Source organism: Mus musculus, chromosome 4 (assembly GCF_000001635.26).
Source record: "Mus musculus strain C57BL/6J chromosome 4, GRCm38.p6 C57BL/6J".
In the NCBI taxonomy this organism is placed as follows: domain Eukaryota; kingdom Metazoa; phylum Chordata; class Mammalia; order Rodentia; family Muridae; genus Mus; species Mus musculus.
In genome coordinates, this window is record NC_000070.6 from 44084964 (window position 1) to 44097927 (window position 12964).

The following is a 12964-nucleotide window of genomic DNA, read 5'->3' on the forward strand; positions in this document are numbered from 1 at the left end:
AAATGGTTTCCCTTGTGATTCTCTGGACTTCCTCAGTGCCTGTTGTTTTATGCCCCCCTCTTTTTTTTTTTCCTTTCTATTTTTCTTTTCTTTTTCTCCTCCTCCTTCAGATTTATTTATTTATGTGAGTACACTGCAGCTGTCCTCAGACACACCAGAAGAGGGCGCCAGATCTCATTACAGATGGTTGTGAGCCACCATGTGGTTGCTGGGAATCGAACGCGGATGCTCTTAACCTCTGAGCCATCTCCCCAGCCCTTATGCTCCCTTTTTCATCTCCAACTTAAATTTGGAGTTTTCTCACTCCACCTTTTAGTTAATCTGGCTAAGGATTTGTCAACTTAATGATTTGTTTTGTTTTGTTTTGTTTTTTTTTCGTAAATTTGTTTGGGTTTTGTTTGTTTGTTTCTTTGGTTGGTTGGTTGGTTTTACTGTTCAGCCCTGAGTTTGATTGTTTCTTGCCTTTTACTCCTTTTGAGTGTTATTTCTTCTTTTTGTTCTGGAACTTTCAGGTATGCTATTAAGTTGCTAGTATGAGGGTCCCCCCCCCCCCACACACACACACTTAAGTGCAAGCCTTTGTGCTCTCAGCTTGCCTCTGACTCACCCTTGTCCCATAAGTTTCTGTATGATGTGTATTCATTTTCACTCGCTTCCCCAAAGTCTTTCATTTCTTTCCTAATTTGTCTTAACCCCCTTTTTTATCCATTAGTGAATTGTTCCATTTCCATGAGATTGTAAGCTTTCTGTTGTTGGTGAGATCCAGCTTCAGTTTGTGGTGGTCAGATGGGATGCTGGGTGTTATTCCAATTTTCTTGTTATCTGTTGAGACTTGTTCTGTAACCAAGTACGTGGTCAGTTTTGGAGAAAGGTTCTGAGAAGGTATATTCTGTGTTTGGGTGGGATGTTTTGTAGACACCTGTTAGGCCCATTTGGTTTATAACGTCTGTTAGCAACAGCATTTTTCTTCTTAGTTTTTGTCTGGATGACCTGTCTATTGGTGAGAGTGGGGTAAAGTCTCCCACTATCAGTGTGTGAAGTTCAATTTGTGATTTAAGCTGTATTAATGTTTCTTTTTAGAAATCAGTTGCCCTTGTATTTGATACAGCATAGATGTTAAGAATGGAAGTGTCATCTTGGTGGCTTTTTCCTTTGCTGAGTATGTCGTCTCCTTCCCTGTCTCTTCTGATTAGTTTTGGTTTGAAGCCTATTTTGTCAGACATTAAAGTGGCTACACCAGCTGTTTAGTATGTCTTTCTGATTTGAATATTGTTTTTTTTAAATCCTTTCACCCCCAGGGTTATGTCTCTCCTTGATGTTAAGGTATTTCTTGGATGCAGCAGAAGGATGGATCCTTTTGTTAGTCTGTGTTTTTTTTATTGGGGAATCGAGACCATTGATGTTGAGAATTCTCAATGAACAGTGTTAGTTGATTTCCATTATTTTGTTGTGGTGATGTCCCCTACCCCCAATTTGGTGGTCTGTGATTATTCCTTGTGGTTTTGAGGGGGTTGGAGTTTTCCTTCCGTGGGGCTGAATTTGTAATTAGATACTACTTAAATTTGGTTTTATCATGAAGTGTCTTATTTTCTCCATTTATTGTGACTGCAAGTTTTGTTGGGTATAGCAATCCGTGTGGTCTCTTAGAGTCTGTAGAACATCTGTCCAGGCCCTTCTGGCTTTTAGGCTCTCCATTGCAAAGTCAGGTGTTAGCAGAATGGCTCTGCCCTTTATGTGTTTGGTCTTTTCCTTGAATCCTTTACTATTCCTCCTTTGCTCTAAATGTCTAGTGTTTTGATTATTATGTGCTGAGAGGAGTTTCTTTTCTGGTCCATTTAATTTGGTGTTCTGTGTGCTTCCTGTACCTTGACAGGCATGTCCTTAGAAGGCTAAGAAATGCTTGTCTGTGATTCTGTTGAAAATAGTTTCTGTGCCTTTGACCTGGATTTTTTTTTTCCTTCTATTCCTGTTATTTGTATAATTGGCCTTTTTATAGATTTCCTGGGTGTTTTGTGCCAGAAATTTTTGTTTGTTTTTGTTTTTATTAGATATTTTCTTTATTTACATTTCAAATGTTATCCCCTTTCCTGGTTTCCCCTCTGAAAAACACCCTCCACCTATCCTCTCCCCCCACCCCTCGCTCACCAACCCACCCACTCCTGCTTCCTGGCCCTGGCATTCTCCCACACTGGGGCACAGAGCCTTCACAGGACAAAGGGCCTCTCCTCCCATTGATGCCCGACTAGGCCATCCTCTGCTGCATATGCAGCTGGAGCCATGAGTACCACCATGTGTACTCTTTGGTTGGTAGTTTAGTCCCTGGGAGCTCTGGGGGTACTGGTTAGTTCATATTGTTGTTCCTCCTATGGAGCTGCAAACACTTTCAGCTCCTTAGGTCATTTCTCGAGTTCCTTTGTTGGGGACCCCGTGCTCAGTCCAATGGATGACTGTGAGCATCTACTTCTGTATGTGTGAGGCACAGGCAGAGCCTCTCAGGAGGCAGCTATATCAGGCTTCTGTCAGCAAGCGCTTGTTGGCATCCACAAGTGTCTGGGTTTGGTGATTATAAATGGGATGGATCCCCAGGTGAGTCAGTCTCTAGATGGTCATTTCTTCAATCTCCACTCTACACTTTGTCTCTGTAACTCCTTTGTTTGTTTTTGAGTCAGGGTTTCTCTGTGTAGCCCTGGCTGACCTGGAACTTACTCTATAGACCAGGCTGGCCTCCAGCTCACAAAGATCCCCCTGCCTCTGCCTCCCGAGAGCCCTGGGATTAAAGGGTTGCACCACCACCGCATGGCCCTGCCTGGATTCCTTTAGATAAAGTTAACATATTCTTTGACCAAGGTATCCATTTCTTCTATCGTGTCTTCTATGCCTGAGATTCTCTCTTGCATCTCTTGTATTCTGATGATGAGGCTTGCTTCTGACATTTACATTTTTTTATTTCCAGATTTCCCTCAGTTTATTTTTGTTTTTGTTTTTATTCTATTTCTACTTTCAAGTCCAGAACTGTTTTATTCATTTCCTTCCACGGTTTGTGTCTTCACAGATTTCTTTAAGGAATGTATTCATTTCCTCTTTAAGGGCCTCCATCATTTTCTTAAAGGCTGATTTCAAGGCTTTGTGCTGTGCTTCAGCTGTGTGATATTTCTCAGGGTCTACTGTAGTAGCGTTGCTGGGCTCTGGTGTAGACATATTGCCCTGGCTGTTATTGGTGGTGTTTTTATGCTGGCATTTAGGCATCTGGGTTTGGGATGATTGTAATTCTGAGTGCTGATATCTGGTCTTGTCCTTCTAGGATCAGTGTTCATTCTTTGGCTTCTGTTGCCCTCTCTGGTTTTTAGGTGTGTGGCTGATGTGGGTTGCCTGGTAGGGAGTGATGCTCAGATCTGTCAGGTATTGCCACTGGAGCTTTTTTTAAAAGATGATTCTTGGTACTGGGAGCTGACACTTTGGGGTAATGGTCTAGAAGGGAGTGCACAGGGTTCATGGGGGGGAGTTGAACAGAGTATACCTCCAGGATCTACTAATTTCCTTGGGAATGGGGGCAGAGAGGGAGGAAGACTACAGTCTGAAGTCTGCTATTAAGCCGGGAAGATGCTAGGAGATTGGATCTGATGGAGAGGGAGTAGAGTTAAGGGTCTGAAAACTGGCTCACCTGCTTCCCAGGCTACTGTGGCCCACAGGTTCCCCTGGGATGCTTGTGGGAGTTGAAGGCAAAGGGATGGGGTGTTGAGGAGGCTGGAGGAAGATGCCATGGTCCTCTCAGGAGCTGGGGGTAGAGAAGAAAGGGAAGCCAGAGCAGGTGGCCTTCTACAGAGCTGAGGGGAGGCTGTGGGATTGGATTTGGAGCAGAGAAAGGAGAATGGGGGTCTGAAGACAGCCTACCTGCTTCCCTAGCCAGCAGGTTCTCTGGAGTCCCAGCAATGTATCTTAAGAATAATCCCCGATGGTCAAGTGATCTCTATTGCTCAACCATCAGGATGTCCATTTTAGAAAACCTCTTTATACTATCTATTGTATCAACAACAACAACAACAACAAAAACTAAGTTAGTTAACTTTTGAAAATGTATATCTGATTTTAAAAGCATACAACGAACAAAAATCCCAATCTTAATTCAATAAGAAAAACTATTGGAATCTACATCACATTTGTGGAAACATAACAACATAGGTGATTCTCAAAGGCCCTGCCCAGCTTTAAAGAATGAACAACTGCCTGGCAAATATAGAAGTGGATGCTCACAGTCATCTATTAGATGGAACAAAGGGCCCCTAATAAAGGAGTTAGAGAAAGTACCCAAGGAGCTAAAGGGGTCTGTAATCCTATAGGAGAAACAACAATATGAACTAACCAGTACCCCCCAGAGCTGTGTCTCTAGTTGCATATGTAGCAGAGGATGGCTAGTTGGCCATCATTGGGAGGAGAGGCTCTTGGTCTTTCGAAGATCATATGCCCCAGTACAGGGGAATGCCAGGGCCAGGAAACAGGAGTGGGTGAGTTGGGGAGCAGGGCCAGGGGAGGGTATAGGGGACTTTTGGGATAGCATTTGAAATGTAAATGAAGAAAATATCTAATATAAAGAAAGAAAGAAAGAAAGAAAGAAAGAAAGAAAGAAAGAAAGAAAGGAAGAAAGAAAGAAAGGAAGAAAGGAAGAAAGAAGCATTTTAAATCAGACTTTTCTGTTGAAATCAATGTTTAGGTAAACTTTACTCTAGATTAGGAAACCCAACTTCATCGTTCTGTATCTTTTCTTATACAAACAAAGGTATACCTCAGCCAGGCATGGTAGCACATGCCTGATCAGAGGCTCATCCAGGGCCAATCTGGTCTATATAGTGAGTTCCAGACAAGCAAGGGATACGAGGCATGATACAAGGCATATGTAGTGTGACTGTCTTTTTTGTTGTTTTTGTTTTTGTTTTTCGAGACAGGGTTTCTCTGTGTCCCCCTGGCTGTCCTGGAACTCACTTTGTAGACCAGGCTGGCCTCGAACTCAGAAATCCGCCTGCCTCTGCCTCCCAAGTGCTGGGATTAAAGATGTACGCCATCACGCCCGGCTGTGACTGTCTTAAAACAAAACACAAAGAATAGGCCTAAGCTTCTTCTGTCAATAAAATAACATAATACAAATAAAATAACATTTGTACTTCCACGGGCAGGGTTAGCCCTGGCCTTGCTCTCAGTGACTTGTGTTTTCCACAGTAAAATTCAGCAACTGAAATTGCACTTTGGAAAGGGGCTTTGCAATTGGCTCTGATTCTAATAGCCTAAGGGAGTGTGCATCTTGTACTCTGCAAGAAGAAACAGATACTAAGCAGACTTCTAGAGCCCTGGGGCACATCATGCTTTCAAAGAGGCAAGAGGACAGGAAATCTCTGAGCTGACAGTGAGCTTGGATTTCTAGGTGCTTCCATACTGCAGAGTGCTGACTTGGGTAAATGCTCAACAAATGCTCTCTGACTTGGAAGACAGTGACAGTGAGTGTCTTAATTAGGTTTTCATTGCTGTGAAGAGACACCATGACCATAGCAACTCTTTTACAAAGGACAGCATTTAATTGCAGCTTGCTTACAGGTTCAGAGGTTCAGTTAATTATCATTACAGCAGGAAGCATGGCAGCATCCAGGCAGGCATGGCGCTGGAATTGCTGAGAGTTCTCCCTTGTTCTGAAGGCAGCTAGGAGAAGACTGGCTCCCACATGGTTAGGAGAAGGGTCTCATTGCCCACCCTCACAGTGACACACTTCTTCCAAAAAGGCAACACCTCCTAATAGACCAAGCATATTTAAACCACCACAGTGTGTCCGGCTTATGAGTGTGTCTGAGCCAGCTTATGGCTTCACGGGCCCAGAAGACAGAATTGGGGCTCATCTTTGAAGACCTGCAGCTAGAATAATAGAGAAGCCAGAACTGGGGTGCTAACAAGTGAGAAATGCTGGCCAACGCTGGCGGGCAGGACCCGGGCTCCTTTGGCAGAGCAGGATTTGGGCAGGAGGTGACAGACTAGAGGTGAGGTGTTCAGAAGTGACCCCTCCTGCCCTTGACATATATGCATGTGTCATACGCCCACACAAGCCCAGGGTGTGACTAGCCAGGGTAGGGTGGTGAAGAAGATGAGCCACTGGTGTCTCCCAGGTGTGTCAGCTTCCTCTGTAACATTATTCAACCAAAAAGTAGAACAAAAGCTTATTCTCACACTCCTGATCTCCAAAGCCCCAAACTAAAATGTCAACAGATCTGTGCTCCCTTTGCAGAGTCTAGGGGACACCTTCTGTTTGGCTCTTCTAGCTTCTGGTGGCCGCCGTAGACCTTCTTTGGCTTATGTGACATGCCCATGTCTCTCCAGCCTCACCTGGGCACCCTAAAAGCTTTCTTCTCTTTGATATGGGCCTCTGTGTGGCTCTTATGAGGGCACTAGTACTGGATTTAGGAACCATGTAGGTAGTTAGATTTGTCCCTTTTCTCACTGCGGTGACAAACACCTGACCACTTAGAGCAATGCGAAGAAGCGAAGAAGCGAAGAAGCGTTTGCCCTGGTTCACAGTTCATCGTGGTGGGGGAGCCATGGCAGCAGGAGTTTGAGGTAGCTGGTCATGTTGCATCTGCAATGGGAAGCGAGGTAAATGCTGGTCCTCTGCTCATTCTTGCCTGAGTTATTGAGTCTGAGTCTCCAACCCATGGAATAACACTGTCTGTAGTTAGAATGGATCTTCCCATCCCAACCCAGTCTAGAAACCTTCATGGGTAAGCTCAAAACTTATCTCCTAGGTGATGCTAGGTCCTGATAGGTTGACAGTTGGTATTCACCACTGCAATAAATGGGGGCTAATCCCATGCTCTGTCTAGTCCGTGAACATTTTTTTTTACAGATTATACAATACTCCTCTGAGTATTTATAGACATGTCTGTTGGTAAGTGTGGAAATTTAATATGTTAGTTTGACTGGACTACCATACCCAAAATGTTGTAATCTGGGGGCTACTAGGGACCGAACTCAGGGTTGTAGACTTTCTAGACATCTATTGTATTATTGAGACAAACCCTAACTCATAATATTTGCTCAGATGTTATTCTAGGTGGTTTCCTGAGAGTGTTTGGGGATGACATTTACATTTAAAGGGATGGGCACTTACAGTAGATTGCGCAGTCAGTCCAGGCCTGAATACAAGGAAATTCTGACCTTTCCCACGCAGGAAGGAATCTGTCAGAACATTTCATATTCATCTACAATGTGAACACTTCCTGAATCTCTGACCTAATTGCCTTTGAATTTGAACTACAAGTTTTTCTGGAATCTAAATGGCCTGCCACCTTCACCCGTCAGGCTTCAGGTTCAACAGTCACTATGATCAACTCCTTAGGATAAGCCTTTTTGTGTGTCCTGAACAACCAAGGCTGTGGCCATCTCCGGGGGCCTCTGTTGTTTTTTGTTTGTTTGTTTGTTTGTTTGTTGCCAGAGCTTTAATTCTTCGTGTTGTCTATCAGAGGGAAAGCTTCCATGGGAAGACTCCTTTATCAAAGCCCCACAGTGGCTTATCAGACAGACTCACGGCTGACATCACTGAGCTAAGAAGCTTGCACGGAAGCCCCACCTCCCTCCTTCCCTTCGGGGAGCACAGCATCCTCATGTCGGCACACACACACACACACACACACACACACACACACACACACACCCCGGGTCCACAGACTGAACCTATGCAGAGTGTATTCCCAGGCTCGGCGCTTGAGTTCCCTTCCTTTCCACACAGACAGACGGATGATGGTGATCCGGGCCTTCCTATCTGCCTGTACTAAACATTATCTGTGAGTTTTAATGTTTCTTATCTCTCTCTTGAAATCCATCTCAGATCAGTTCTTCTATCTGTATTTTATTTATTTGTTTATTTGTTTATTTATCTATTTATTTCTTTTCTATTGAGATGCCTTCTCAGGTAGCCTAGGCTGACTTGGAACTCACTATGTAGCCAAGGCTGGCCTTGACTTTCTGGCTCTCTTCATGTTCCCTCCCCTGTGCTGTGATACTGTAGAGGGTTGCCACTGGCAGAACACAGTCCAAGAATGGAGTGGTGTGAAGAGAATTGTGAGTGCTCATGAGAAAACACCAAGGAAACAGGACAAGGGCTCTGAATAAAGTTGGCTGTTGCATGAAGGTTTTCAGGCTTCCTGCTCCCAGGTTCTGCCTCCTTCAGAGGTGAACATGCCACCAGCCCAGTTTTATGTAGTTGAAACCCGACTCTCCATGCATGAAAACACCCTACCAATTGAGCTGTGTCTCCAGCCCTTATATCAAAAACAAACAAACAAACTGGCCTAGCAAAATGGCTCATTAAGTAAAGACGTTGCTGCCAAACCTGATGACCTGAATTCAGCTCCTGGGACCCCCCATGTCAGAAGGTACAGCCAATCCCCCACTCGAGGCTGGAACTCTGCTCTGCGGCTTGTTTGCCTCCATGTGGAAGGAGCAGAGGCATTAGAGGAGCCAAGCGGGACCCGTGCAGTATTATAACTAATATTAAAATAATCCTCTGTTCTTTTTTTTTTAATTAATTTATTTATTTATTATATGTAAGTACACTGTAGCTGTCTTCAGACACACCAGAGGAGGGCATCAGGATCTCCGGTGGTTGTGAGCCACCATGTGGTTGCTGGGATTTGAACTTCGGACCTTCGGAAGAGCAGTCGGGTGCTCTTACCCACTGAGCCATCTCACCAGCCCCCTAATCCTCTGTTCTTATTCATCTAACTCTTTCTGAAAGAAAAATGACTGACAAAGAAAATATTGTCCTCTGACCCCCACGTATGTACCACGGCATGTGTGTGCCCACAGACACACACACACATACACACACACACACATAAAACTGTAATTAAACATTTTAAAACTTAGTTCTAGGGCTGGAGAGATGGCTCAGTGGTTAAAAGCAGTCAGTGGTCCTGAATTCAAATCCCAGGAACCACATGGTGGCTCACAACCACCCATAATGAGATCTGACGCCCTGTTCTGGTGTATCTGAAGACAGCTACCGTGTACTTACATATAATAAATAAATAAATAAATAAATAAATAAATAAATAAATAAATAAATACATCTTTTTTTAAAAACTTAGTTCTACCCAATAACGTTTATGAAATCATGTTTAATATGATAATTTTCCAGTCAAGAGTAGATTCATTTGGCTACTCATTCAAGACAGAAAATGTCTGTGCTTAGAGAGATCAAAAGGTTAGTTATGCACGTTTTTCCTAGAAAAATTATAACAAATATATTGATAGCCATCCAGCGTATATGCGGCATGATTGTTTGGGTTTTTTTTTAAGATTTATTTTATGTATATGAGTACACTGTAGCTGTCTTCAGACACCCCAGAAGAGAGCAGATGGTTGTGAGCCACCACGTGGTTGCTGGGAATTGAACTCAGGACCTCTGGAAGAGCAGCCAGTGCTCTTAACCGCTGAGCCATCTCTCCAGCCAATGATTGTTTTTTATAATTGTATTTTACGTGTGAGAGAGATCTGCATGCTCGCTTGCAGACACACATAGGCCGTGACACACACGTGGAGGCCAGAGGATGACCCTGAAGGGCCACTTCTCTCCTTCCATTGTGAGGTGCAGATACTGAGCTCAAGTTGTCAGACTTGTGTGGCAAGTGCCTTCACTGCTGGGCCATCTGCAGCCCCAGCATGCCCCTTGTGTTAGTCAGCAGACTGGCTTTAAGTTCTGTTTGTTTTACTTGTTTTGTTTTGTGAGTCAGGTTCTCTCTGTGTAGTCCAGTGTGAGTCAGGTTCTCTGTGTAGCCCAGACAGGTGAGAAACTTGCTATATAGCCTGGGCTGGCATTGATTCATGATGCCCCTACCTTGCAAGTACATACCACCATGCTTAGCTTGTTAGAAGCCCCTTAGCACCCAGGCTAAGCTCCAAGCCCCTGTATTCCTACAGAAAAGAAGACTGGCAGCTGAGGGAGCCATGAGAGGGTTCCTCCATTTTGGGCTGGAACTCTGCTTTCCTCTTTGCCTCCATATAGAAGGGAGCAATGAAGTTAGAGGGGCTAGGCCAAGTGGGGCCTATGCAGTAGCATAACTAATATTAAATCAATCATCTCTTCTTGCTTCTTCATCTAAGATGAAATACATTTGAGCCCTCTGAATAACCCCCACCCCCTGCATGGATGCGTGTGTGCATGTGAATGCACATACATCTCCCCCTCCGTGTGTGTGTGTGTGTGTGTGTGTGTGTGTGTGTGTGTGTATGTTCTTTCTGTCCCTTCAGGTCCTTTTTCCATGCAGCTCACTGATTCAGTTCTTGGAAGGGCTGGCAAGCTAGTCACCTTGACCACTGTTTTATTCCTCACACCTTGCCCCTCTTAACACTGTCACGGGCGTCTAGGCTCATGTACGAGTCTTCAAAGCACTTGGAGGTAGCAGCGACCGCAAGGACAACTACAATGGTTTATTTCAGTTGTCAAGTTGATGGGATTCAGAGTCACTATGGAGGCAGCCCTCTGAGCATGTCTGCGAGGGCGTTTCTAGGTTAGCTCAGTCCAGGTCGGAAGATCCCCACTGGCTGCTGGTGGTGCCATTCTGAGGGCCGGGGTCTCGAACTGAAACAAAGGAGAAAGCAAGCTGGGCCCTACCATTCGCCTCTCCCTCCCACCTGTCTGCAGACACAGTGTGCCCAGCTGCCTGACGCTTTAACTGTAATGGACCACGCTCTCAAACTGCGAACCAGTTGCGTTAGCTAGGGGTTTCCTCTCAGGGACAGGAAAAGTCACTACTACACCACCTTTGGATTACACTTTGATGGGCCTGCAGCACTATCAAATCCCGTAACCCCACGCTCTACTTTAACTAACAGAACGGCTCCGCTCCGCATTTGGTATGAGTTCCCAAGCCTCCTCCTAGCTGGGACTTACCTCTGTCTGTCCCTTTCTTGGGGGATAGGTGTGGGAGGGGGTTGAGACAGGGTTTCTCTGTATAGCCCTGGCTGTCCTGGAACTCACTCTGTAGAGAAGGCTGGCCTCGAACTCAGAAATCCACCTGCCTCTCCCTCCCAGGTGCTGGGACTAAAGGCCACCACTGTCCAGCTGTCCCTTTCTTTGTTCTTTACATAGTCAAGGCTTTTCTCTCAAGGCCTTCCTTCTGTGTGCTAGCATGGCCTCCTGTGGCAAAAAACAAGTCCACCAACCCAAACCAGTTCTCTCCACCATGCCAACTACCCTTCTTCCCCCTTGTGGGCACCATCTCTTTCCCTCCCCTCCCAGTGCCCATATGGCGAGCAGCTCCCTCAGGCTCAGCACTTGCCAGCTAGCTCCTCAGTCCTGAAGTTTTCCAGTCTGAGCTGTCCAGACTATGGCCTCGTCTACCTCTGTAGCTTGTTACCCTCTGACCCTCCTTTAGCTGTGGCCCCAGATAGTTTATCCTACTCTCTCCAAGGCTGTTCCGGACGTGTCTTCTCTCTCTGCCCTTGTGAGGTCATGAGGCCGTGTCCTCTGGCCTTCTTTCCTATCATCGAGTCTCAGAGAAGCCCACGTGTGCTGTCCTGTGTCTCAGCAGTGTGACTGTCACCTGTCTTCTCGGTAGAGGCACAGTGACATGATTCATCTCCATCCCCTCTCGGAGTCCAGAGCTCAGACTAGATAGATATATGGCAATCCTCATGATGAGGCTTCTGGGTAAGTCAGGGAGAGCACTTTAGGTCTTCAGCAAGAAGTGTGATTGTGGAGCCAGTGTCTCAGAAGAACAAAGAGATGTTGGAGAGACGGACATTTCGGAGCCACCACATTGCCTCCTGCTGGTGTAGTCAGCTGGTCAGGAGGCCCCTGACCGGAGGCCCCTGGGGTTGAGAGCTGTGTCAACCAAAAGCTAGCATAGTAGCCCTCTAGACAAAGACACCCGTGGCAGGAGGAGGGAATACATCTCTTTCCTGAAGCATCATGGGTGGGACTTCTGGAAAGGAAGGTCTCCAGGGCACTGTGATGGTCAGACTGGCCCAGACTCCTCAGGGAAAGGAAGTAGCCTTGCTCACCCATGTCTGTGGAGACCTGAGGACCTTGCTCACCCATGTCTGTGGAGACCTGAAGGCCTTGCATGTCCCTTTGGATCTGCATGGCTTGTTTTCAGCCCTGATGGGTCCTGGCTGCTACTAGTGCACAGTTCCTTGTTCTATCATGCAGCAAACTAGGGCAAAGGGCATGGAGACCCGGTAAGGGGTCCCTTCCTTAGCTGCGCCAAAATGCGTCCTAGCACTTGGGGTCTGGGAGGAGCAGAAGCCACTGGAAATCCTACCCATGTCCTGCCTGCTCTCCTCTCTCTTCTGCTATAGAGAAGGTCAATGCCAAAGCAAGAGAGTTAGCATTCCCTACATGTCCCATTTTCTTCATCTTAATAAACGTTTTTTCTTTTTCTCTTTCCTTTTCTTTCCCTTCCTTTCCCCCTCCCTCCCTTTCTTATTCCTTCTCTTCCCTTTTTTCTTCCCTCTTTTACTCCCTCCCTCTTCCCCACCCTCCCTCCTTCCTTTTCTCCCTACTTACCCATTTATTTTAAATTTATTTTGAATTTACAGTCTTGCTGCCTTGCATAGACTAAACTTATTCTTCAAAAGACTTTTTATATGTATTTACTTGACCTTTTGTGTATGAATATTTTTCCTGTGCCTGGTATGTGTGAGCCTAGTGGATCTCTCGAAACTGGAGCTACAGAGCATTTGTGGCATGTGAGTGCTGGGAACTGAACCCAGGTCCTCTGTAAGAGCAACAAGTGCTCTGATCCACTGAGATATCCCACAGGCTCTGACCTTGAACTCTTGACCTTCAGCTCCTCCCAGGTAGTCTGGTACGCAGGCATGTGCCATTGTGCCTGGCACAATCAATACACTTACTGTTGGTGAAATCTGTTACATACAGAGACAGGCATTGAAAGGAAGACAGGCCAGCTTTTGAAGTTAAACCTCATGG